Below are 10,806 nucleotides of genomic sequence, written 5' to 3' on the forward strand. Positions count from 1 at the left end.
TGGGCGGGTACTAATAACACATTGCCTGACTGATGAGAGGCCTGATTGGAAGTCTACCCCACAGAGACCACAACTGCAGGAGCAACCCCTTTTTGTCTAAAAATATTTAATTATTATCTCTCTAGTTTCTTATGCGTTCAAAGTTCAAATTTAAAAATTCACCATTTGACAAAGAATATAGGACATTGTACAGTTCAATTGGTTATATGAATACAATTAATAAGTACACTATACAAAGAGCAGTATTGCACAATTGCCGAAAGTCATTCTTCAACAGTTGGAAGTTTTAAATTTTGGCATTGATACAATTCTACTCACATACAAATAAGTGAGGGAGCACGGAATAGCAGCTATCAACGGAGTCTGGCTTCAACAGAGTCTATAATTGGGAATTTGGTGGGTGAGGGGATTTTTAAGGGTTGATCTTTATCTAAAATTTGACTAAGTTTGGCATCAAGTATTTAACTTAAATTTAATCTTAACTTGCAGTTTTCAGTTAGTGGTAAACAAGCAGCCTGAAGTGGCAGTTGGTCACCTAGTTAATTAGCTGACTGGTTAGAACTGGTAATCTACTGTTAGCTGAGGTTGACTCAGGTGATTGGCATTCCAGCGAGCATAAATTCAGAAGGGTTTTGCTAACGCACGGAGTAGCAGCTATCGATGGAGGCTGGTTTCGGCAGAGTCTATAATTGGGAATTTGGTGAGTAAGGCGATTTGGTGCAGTAAGAGGTGAGATGCATTTGATTAGTCAGCGGAGAGGAGCGTACCGAGAGCAGGTCACAGCAACAACAAAACAAAACTGCAGTGCGACGTCACAGGTAAGGCAGGTAGGTGGTTGGTGGTGAGTATCTCTTCCGTTTTCTTCTTTCTTCGGACTGTGGGCTGAGTAACTTATAGCATAAAACTAAATTTTTAAAAATCTAAACTTAATTTAGTTATAGCAAGTAGCATTTTTTTTAGTGAATCAAAGTCCCTAGTGTAGTTAACAGTCTCTAAATTAAGAGTAATTTAAAGGAGTAAAACTCCTTAAAGTGAGTAACTAACAAGCTTAATCTAAGGCAAGTCATGATAGCAGAGCTCGCACCCATGATATGCTCCTCTTGCGCTATGTGGGAAGTCATGGACACTATCGGTGTCCCTGGCAACCATGTGTGCAGGAAGTGTGTCCAGCTGCAGCTACTGGCTAACCGCATTTTGGAGCTGCGGATGGATTCACTGTGGAGCATCCGCGATGCTGAGATTATCGTGGATAGCACGTTCAGTGAGGCAGTCACACCGCAGGTAAAGATTATGCAGGCAGAAAGGAAATGGGTGACCGCCAGGCAGAGTAAAAGGACTAGGCAGGTAGAGCAGGAGTCCCCTGGGGCCATCTCCCTCTCAAACAGATATTCCGCTTTGGATATTGTTGGGGGAGATGGCTTATCAGGGGAATGCAGCAAGAGCCAAGACCGTGGCACCACGAGTGACTCAGCTGCACAGGAGGGGAGGAAAAAGAATGGGAGAGCAATAGTGATAGGGGAAAAGATAGGTGTTTCTGCAGCTGCAGACATGACTCCAGGATGGTGTGTTGCCTTCCTGATGCTAGGGTCAAGGATGTCATGGAGCGGCTGCAGGACAGTCTGAAGGGGGGAGGGTGAACAGTTAGAGGTCGTGGTCCATATCTGTACCAACGACATTGGTTAAAAAAAAGGGATGAGGTCCTGCAAGCAGAATATAGGGAGTTAGGAAATAAATTAAAAAACAGGACCTCTAAGGTAGTAATCTCAGGATTACTCCCAGTGCCACGTGCTAGCGAGAGCAGAAATAGGAGAATAGACCAGATGAATGCGTGGCTTGAGAGATGGTGTAGGAGGGAGGGGTTTAAATTCCTGAGGCATTGGGACCGATTCTGGGAAAGGCGGGCCCTGTACAAGCTGGATGGGTTGCATCCAAGCAGAACGGGGACCAATATCCTCGCGGGGGCATTTGCTAGTTCTGTTGGGGAGGATTTAAACTAGTATGGCAGGAGGATGGGAGCCAAAGGGGCAGGTACAGATAGGACAAATTCAGACCAGGAAACGGGAAGTAGAAAAGCAGTTAGTGACATAGTTAGCGACTCAGAAAGGCAAAAGAAGCAAAGGTTAAATAGTGTTCAGCACAGGAATTTGACGGGGTTAAAGGGTATATACTTCAATGCAAGGAGTATTACAAACAAAGAAGATGAGCTAAGGGCACAGATAGACACATGGCAGCATGATATCATTGTTATAACGGAAACCTGGCTTAAAAAGGGGGATAATTGGCAGCTCAATATCCCTGGATATAGAGATTTCAGGCAGGATAGGGTGGGTGATAAAAAAGGAGGGGGGTTGCATTATTGGTTAAAGAATCAATTACAGTTGTGAGAAGGGATGATATGCTAAATGGATCATCAATCGAGGCCATATGGGTTGTGCTAAGAAATAAAAAAGGGGCAGTCACACTACTAGGAGTGTACTATAGACCCCTGAATAGCGAAAGGAAGATAGAAGGACAAATATGTAGGCAAATTTCTGAGTGCAAAAATAAGAGGGCAATAATAGTAGGGGACTTCAACTACCCTAACATCAACTGGGATTCAAACAGTGTGAGGGGCACAGAGGGCACAAAATTCTTGATCGGTGTCCAGGAGAACTTTTTTAGCCAATATATGACAAGCCCAACAAGAGGGGATGCAATTCTAGATTTAGTCCTGGGAAATGAAGATGGGCAGGTGGGTGAAGTGACAGTGGGTGACCATATTGGGGATAGTGACCACAATTCAGTTAGTTTTAGCATTATTATGGAAAAGGACAGAGTTTTAAAAAAATTCGTTCATGGGATGTGGGTGTCGCTGGCAAGGCCGGCATTTCGTGTCCATCCCTATTTGCCCTTGAGAAGGTGGTGGTGAGTTAAATCAGGAGTAAACATTTTAAATTGGGGGAAGGCAAATTTTACAGAACTAGGAGGTGATTTGGCAGAGGTGGACTGGACACAACTACTTGAGGAGAAATCAGTGGCAAGCCTGTGGGAGACACTAAAAAGTGAAATTCCACAGGTACATTGCAGACACATCCCCTCAAAGCAAAAGGGTGGCACTGCCAAATTTAAAGCCCCCTGGTTGTCTAGAAGTATACGGGGCAAGATAAAGCAGAAAAAGAAAGCGTATGACTGTCACAGAAAACTAAATACTGCAGAAAGCCTAGAGGAGTATAGAAAGTACAGGGATGACGTAAAAAAGGAAATAAGGAAAGCAAAGAGAGGGAATGAAAAAATATTAGCTAGTAAGATTAAAGAAAACCCAAAGATGTTCTATCAGTACATTAATAACAAGAGGATAGCTAAGGAAAAGGTGGGACCTATCAGGGATGCTAAGGATAACGTGTGTGTAGAAGCAGAGGATGTGGGTAGGGTTTTAAAATGAATATTTTGTCTCCGTATTCACAAAAGGAAAGGGATGATCCGGACATAGTAGTTAAAGAGGAGAGGTATGAAATATTGGATAAGGTAAACATAACGAGAGAGGAAGTACTAGAGGGACTGGAATCCTTGAAAGTCGATAAGTCACCAGGGCCGGATGGATTGTTTCCTAGGCTATTGAAGGAAGCCAGGGAGGAAATAGTGGATGCTCTGAGGATCATTTTCTAACCCTCACTAGACACAGGGGAGGTACCGGAGGACTGGAAGACTGCAAACGTAGTACCATTGTTTAAAAAGGGTACGAGGGAAATGCCGAACAATTATAGGCCGGTCAGTCTTCCCTCGGTGGTGGGCAAACTATTAGAATCAATACTGAGAAATAGGATAAACTGTCACTTGGAAAGGCATGGTTTAATCAGGGATAGTCAGCATGAATTTGTTCAGGGAAGGTCATGCCTTACAAATCTGATTCAATTCTTTGAGGAAGTGACAAGGAGGATTGATGAGGGTAGAGCAGTGGATGTTGTCTACATGGATTTTAGTAAGGCAGACTGGTCAGAAAGGTAAAAGCCCATGGGATACAGGGAAATGTGGCGAATTGGATCCAAAATTAGCTCAGTAACAGGAAACAAAGGGTAAAAGTCGATGGATGTCTTTGCGAATAGAAATCCGTTTCCAGTGGTGTGCTACAGGGCTCAGTGTTGGGTCCCTTGCTGTTTGTGGTATATATTAATGATTTGGACTTGAATGTAGGGGGCATGATTGGCAAATTTGCAGATGACACAAAAATTGGCTATGTAGTTGATAGTGAAGAGGATAGCTGTAGATTCCAAGAAGATATCAATGGGTTGGTGGAATGGACGGAAAAGTGGCAAATGGAGTTCAACTCGGAGAAGTGTGGGGTAATGCACTTAGGGAGGGCAGACAGTAAAAGGGAATACGCAGTAAATGAGAATATATTGAGAGGTGCAGAGGAAGTGAGAGACATTGGAGTGCATGTGCACAGGTCCCTGAAGGTGGCAGTACAGGTAGATAAGGTTGTGAAGAAGGCATACGGAATGCTCTCCGTTATTAGCCGAGGTATAGAATACAAAAGCGGGGATGTAACGATGGAACTGTATAAAATGCTGGTAAGGCTACAGCTGGGGTATTGTGCGCAGTTCCGGTCACCACATTACAGGAAGGAGGTAATTGCTCTGGAGAGAGTGCCAGAGAAGATTTACAAGAATGTTGCCAGGGCTTGAAAATTGCAGCTACGATAAGAGATTGGATAAATGGGTTTTTTTTCCTTGGAGCAGAGGAGGCTGAAGGGAGACTTGATTGAGGTGTACAAAATTATGAGGGGCCCAGATAGAGTAGACAGGAAGTACCTATTTCCCCTAGCGGAGAGTTCAAGAACTAGAGGACATAGATTTAAGCTGATTGGCGGAAGGATTAGAGGGGACATGAGGAAAAACTTTTTTACCCAGAGGGTGGTGGTTGTATGGAATTCGCTGCCCGAATTTGTGGTAGAGGCAGGGACCCTCAACTCTTTTTAAAAGTACCTGGACCTGCACCTAAAGTACTGTAAGCTGCAGGGCTACGGACCAGGTGCTGGAAGGTGGGATTAGAATGGGCATCTGGTTGTTCTTCGAGCCGGCACGGGCCGAATGGGTCCTTTCTGTGCTGTATCTTTTCTATGGTTCTAAGTCAAATTGCCATGTAAATACAGCAAGTTCCACCATAATCTATATTAATTAAGTTATTCTGGCACTAATTAACCCACTTTTATCAACGTTCATACATTCCAACAGAAGTGTTAACATCTGTTCCCTGCACCCACCACCAGTTGGGGTATGCATCATGACAAAAAAGCCAAGCTGCGGCTAGTTTACTCACAAAGTGCAGGAGAGAACACTGACATTCTTATTATATATAGGGAAGCTATTGAGGATTTTCAACATTTTCATGCAGCTATTATCACACTAGTGTTGCTTATGTGCAGCTGGCTTCATAAGTTTTTCATCTGTTATGCTGATTAACAGGCAACTTAATTGATCGAAAACTATGAAACTGGCATTAATTCAGATGCAGTGTAGCAGCTATTGGTTTCATTTGTTTCCTGAATTCAATGGAAGTAAACCACCGCCAGGAACACTAGATTGGTAGCCATTAAAATTTAGAAAAAATACTCAAAGAAAAGTTATCCCCAAAAAGAGCAAAATTTACCCTTTTTTATTTTACCACTATTATCTGCCGTAATGAAGGGGACTCTCCTTATTTCTCCCCGCTTCTGTAGATAATAGAAATTGTTGCATAACCAAGTTTTGGTCTTACATGTAAAGTGCAGCAATGCCCCAGGCATAGGTAGTAAGACAAGTAACAAAAGAGACATTATGTAGTTTTGCTGTCTCATGCATAATCAGAATTGGGACAACTATATCACCATATTTCTTTTTTGTGCTCAAAAAGGTGAGATGCTTGTGCTGGGAAATGGAAAACTTCCAATTTTAAAGTACCCATTTTCAGTATTGAGCACTCCCAGGTTAGATATGGGTAAAGGGCGATGAAATTGGTGTTTGGCGGTAGGGCAAAATGGGTGATAGTGAATGGACAGCCCATTTTACACCCTGCTCGATTTTCTTTTCCATTGATTTCAAATGTAAAATGGGCTGTCAGTTCTTTATTTGGGTTACCGCTGAAGACCATTTTCATCCTTCCTTTACTCTGCCTCAACGTGTCTCAGCTCCAACCTGCAGCATAACTTCTGCCCCCTTGTACTCCAGTTCTCTAGATATAAAGGCCAGCATTCCATTAACCTTATTGATTATTTTCTGCACCTGTTCATGACACTTCAATGATCGATGTACCTGTACCCCTAGGTCCCTTTGGATATCTACTGTTTTTAACTTTTTACCATTTAGAAAGTACCCTGTTCTATCCTTTTTTGATCCAAAGTGGATGACCTCACATTTGTCTACATTGAATTCCATTTGCCACAGTTTTGCCCATTCACCTAATCTATCAATATTGCTTTGTAATTTTACTGCACCAGTGTGACAAATTTTCCACTACCAACATAGGAACAGGAGTAGGCCATTCAGCCCCTCGTGCCTGCTCCACCATTTGATAAGATCATGGCTGATCTGTGATCTAACTCCATATACCCGCCTTTGGCCCATATCCCTTAATACCTTTGGTTGCCAAAAAGCTATCTATCTCACATTTAAATTTAGCAATTGAGCTAGTATCAATTGCCGTTTGTGGAAGAGAGTTCCAAACTTCTACCACCCTTTGTGTGTAGAAATGTTTTCTAATCTCGCTCCTGAAAGGTCTGGCTCTAATTTTTAGACTGTGCCTCCTACTCCTAGAATCCCACAACCAGCAGAAATAGTTTCTCTCTATCCACCCTATCTGTTCCCCTTAATATCTTATAAACTTCGATCAGATCACCCCTTAACCTTCTAAACTCTAAAGAATACAACCCCAATTTGTGTAATCTCTCCCCGTAACTTAACCCTTGAAGTCCGGATATCATTCTAGTAAACCTACGCTGCACTCCCTCCAAGGCCAATATGTCCTTCCGAAGGTGCGGTGCCCAGAACTGCTCACAGTACTCCAGGTGCGGTCTAACCAGGATTTTGCATAGCTGCAGCATAACTTCTGCCCCCTTGTACTCCAGTCCTCTAGATATAAAGGCCAGCATTCCATTAACCTTATTGATTATTTTCTGCACCTGTTCATGACACTTCAATGATCTATGTACCTGTACCCCTAGGTCCCTTTGGACATCTACTGTTTTTAACTTTTTACCATTTAGAAAGTACCCTGTTCTATCCTTTTTTGATCCAAAGTGGATGACCTCACATTTGTCTACATTGAATTCCATTTGCCACAGTTTTGCCCATTCACCTAATCTATCAATATTGCTTTGTAATTTTACATCTTTGAATGAAATTTCCAATTAGTGTTAAATTAGAGACAGCTTGGTGCTGTAGGTCCATATTTGAAACTCATTTTATGCTCAAACTCATTTTATGCTCAAACTCATTTTATAAAGGAACCTTGCAGGCAACAGACAGGAGACATGTCCAATCAGCCTGGACTAAATTTGAACGCAGGTCTCAGAGGTAAAAGGTCAATATCTAACCAATCGCACTATCTAGTTCCTTCATATCACCACATTTCAACAGATCGAAATCAGTGTTCGAACGGAGCAGTCATTTCCTGTGAGTTCTTCCTCCTTTGCAAATTTGCCTGAGCATTGCATCTCTGTTCTTAACTGATATCCTGTTTTGATGTAGCTCTCTCAAAAGTATCACTCTGACTCTCCAACCCTCACAAGCCAACAGGATGTGTGCATTTACAACACTTAACAGTTAGCTTGCCTTTCTCAATAACTGAATTACATGTGACTTCTATTTTCTTCCCCTGGGAAAGCTAAGGCAGGAAATTGTACAAATTAAGCCAGTGAGTCATTGCATCTACAGATCCACTTTTACTCTTACACAATGTTTTGCAAAATATTAACAATACTACACAAACAAAACTTAGCAATTTTTATTGCACCGTAAAGAAACCATGTAACAGATGAAAAATGCTTATAAATTTAATATAAATTTGATTTCAAAGAGAAGTTGACTTTAAAATAAACATGGAAGAGCATAAGAATTTTTAGCAATAGGAAAAAAGCCATATCACTCCTTTTTGATAGATAAATCCCACCTCTTTGCTTTCTTAGCATTTCTACTGCCTGTTTCAGTGGCTTTCCTTGGTAACTTGTTCCACAAGCCTATGACCCTTTGTGTAAAAAAAAGGTTCCACCAAACTTGACTTCTAACTTTCTAATTTTTAATTTGAGTTTCTTGGCATTTAAACCTTTCGCCATAGTGAACAATTTGCTAGAATCAACTTTACGTAACCCCGTCATGATCTTGAAAATTCTAAAAAGGTCACATTAAAGTCTTTTTTTTTCCCCCCAAAGAAAACAAGTCCAACTTCCTTCATCTTTGCTCATAACTTAAATTTCTGACACCCTAATGCAACTAATATAAAGTAGAATATTTGAAAATTGAACATTTTGTACATCTTTGCAGCACTGTAATCTGTATTTATACTCCTTATCTGATACAACAGTGAGGTCTAAATTCAACATCATTGCACCCCTTTTACAGGTGTGAAACGTGCGTAACGATGATTAATTTTGTGGTGCGACAGCCCATGCCCGATTTGCGTCTGTGCCTGGGCCACTATTAAATTTGTTCTGAGATTTTTTTTTAGGTGGCCCTGGTGGCCACCTGTAAGAAGCACAGCGTTTGTTTTATGAAAGAAAAAGTAGATGAAATGAGACAGTAGATGAAATAGCTTCCTTGGAAGCACCCCCAATTACAATATATCCTGCTTTCAGTGGCACTGCATGAAAGAAGGCGTGTCAAGAGTCGGTGTTGCCCAATTGGCTGCATATTCCAAAATGCCACCAACCATTTCTGCAGGGCTTAGCACATCTACCTGCCAATGACCACAGGGAACTGTCTTGCCAGGGTCTGGGTCACAAATTGGCAGATGCAGCGCTGTTCCATCCTTTACAAGGATACCTGCAGCTACTAGGCAGCACAGCTGGGTTAATGATAATAATGGTCAGCTGTGGCCTGGAGCATGGTTCCACCTCCTTGCAGGAATACTTCAATGCTGACTGATGGATATGGTGCCATGGAGTGGCATAGAGGATAAACCTTCTTGAACGCAACTCAAATAGAACCACCTCCACGTTAGCAGGCATCAAACCGGGGGCCAGGTGCAGGACTGTCAGTTACTTGCCTGCAGACTGATGCCTGCAACTTTCCCCTCATTATTGCCTGGATCTTCTTAGATTTCTCCATCAAAGACTGATAATGGGTTGCGATGTCTTCCGACGCTTTTGAAAGGCTTCCAGAATTTTTGTTCCCTTGTTGTGATGCTCCACTTTTATTTGTTCCCATTGCTTCAAATTTTACATACAGGGGGGTTATATAGGATAACCCTCGAAACCGGGCGCAGGGGTCATAGTGCGCGATTAACCCGCGCCTGGTTGTTGAGATGCAGGCAGCATGTAACATTCATGCTGCCTGTGATTTACCTGACAGCTGTGAGCAGCCAAGCCTAGCTGTGCTGTTGAATGGCTGCTCACCAGCAGGGGGGGCCCCAATACCGCGAGTAGCATCATTTGAAGGCAGCCTGCACCTCTTAGTTGCAAAATATAACCTATGGGTCTGCACGGAAATCAGACATCGCACACGTAAAACACAGATGCAGGTCCATCCCTATGTTTCCAAACTATTGAGTTATGTTAAAACATCGAATAAAGGCTGCACACTACTAAATCCCACATCTTCCGAACTGCATGCCAGACCTCTCCAATCTGCTGATCTGAGTTTGTACCATGCCTGTGAGAGAGCATGCACCAAGGTTCTCTGATGATGCACTAGAGGTCTTGGTGCAAGAGGTGGATGGAAGGAGGGGCATCCTATATCTGAAGGAGGGCAAGAGGCCCTCCAGACATATACTTCCAAGGCAGTGGGAGGCAGGAGGGGATGAAGTCAATGCCAGGTGCATAGCACCACTAACATGGATGCAGTGCAGGAAGAAGTTCAATACTTTGACACGAGTGGTCAAGGTGAGTGAGGTCAACTGTCAAGTGGCATCTCCTACCAACTGCACCACTAGCCACATCCACTGCTCCACGCACTACACCCCCCCATCACCCACATATTTCTTATGTTCTTATGTTCTTAACTAACCTGCATGATCCCTTTAAATAACATTGGTGGGGGCTCCTCCATGCTGTTTGACTTGTTCAGCTGTGCAAGGTTTAAGACAGTGCGTTGGCTGGAGCGTTGAGTTCCAAAATTGCATTTGTCCCTTTAAATCAGCGTTGCACACTGATCTACCGCATATTCTCCCTACTTTACATGCTGCCAGCGTTCGTTATCTGCATGTGCGCAAACGCCTTTACCAAGATGGCGTCCAGCACACATCATGCTAGAAGTGTGCGTGCACATTCCGGACGCCATTTTGGGTCCTTAGAAGGCCATGTAATGCCTAAAAAACCGGGCGACATGCAGTTTCCTTCTCCCAACACTAGTCTTTGGCTCCAGCCGTATCGATACCTGAAGTTATGCAAATGAGCTGACCATGGAAAATTGCATGAAAACAGTCCACTTCCATTTGTATCTGTTTAGAACCGACCAATAGCCATTCTGGCAGTAACTACAACAAAAGAAAAATATAGGGTAGTGATTCTGTGTAAAAATTAGATATTCCCATCAGAGAACCTAGGTTGTCATGTGGACAGGTATGAGTTGATATGTTCTGTGCAATCTGACTGTGTAGTATATTCGTTTGATCATGTAGTGTACTCATATTGTTACTGCA

The 10,806-nt window shown here is 42.7% G+C and overlaps 1 protein-coding gene across 5 annotated transcripts in view; it reads left to right on the top strand.

Annotated features, from left to right (window-relative positions):
- Window positions 1–246: 246 nt before the first annotated feature.
- Window positions 247–10,806, top strand: part of LOC137327343 (capZ-interacting protein-like) — a 77,392-nt gene continuing 66,832 nt past the window's right edge. For 2 of the 5 annotated variants that reach the window (XM_067993039.1, XM_067993041.1), the window contains exon 1: window positions 247–396. The gene's annotated coding sequence lies outside the window, so the exon portion shown is untranslated. Of the gene's footprint in view, window positions 397–623; window positions 701–10,806 lie in introns of those variants that run through there. The other 3 variants (XM_067993040.1, XM_067993044.1, XM_067993042.1) reach the window with 2 other exon arrangements.

This window comes from Heptranchias perlo, chromosome 11, assembly GCF_035084215.1.
Source record: "Heptranchias perlo isolate sHepPer1 chromosome 11, sHepPer1.hap1, whole genome shotgun sequence".
NCBI classification, from domain to species: domain Eukaryota; kingdom Metazoa; phylum Chordata; class Chondrichthyes; order Hexanchiformes; family Hexanchidae; genus Heptranchias; species Heptranchias perlo.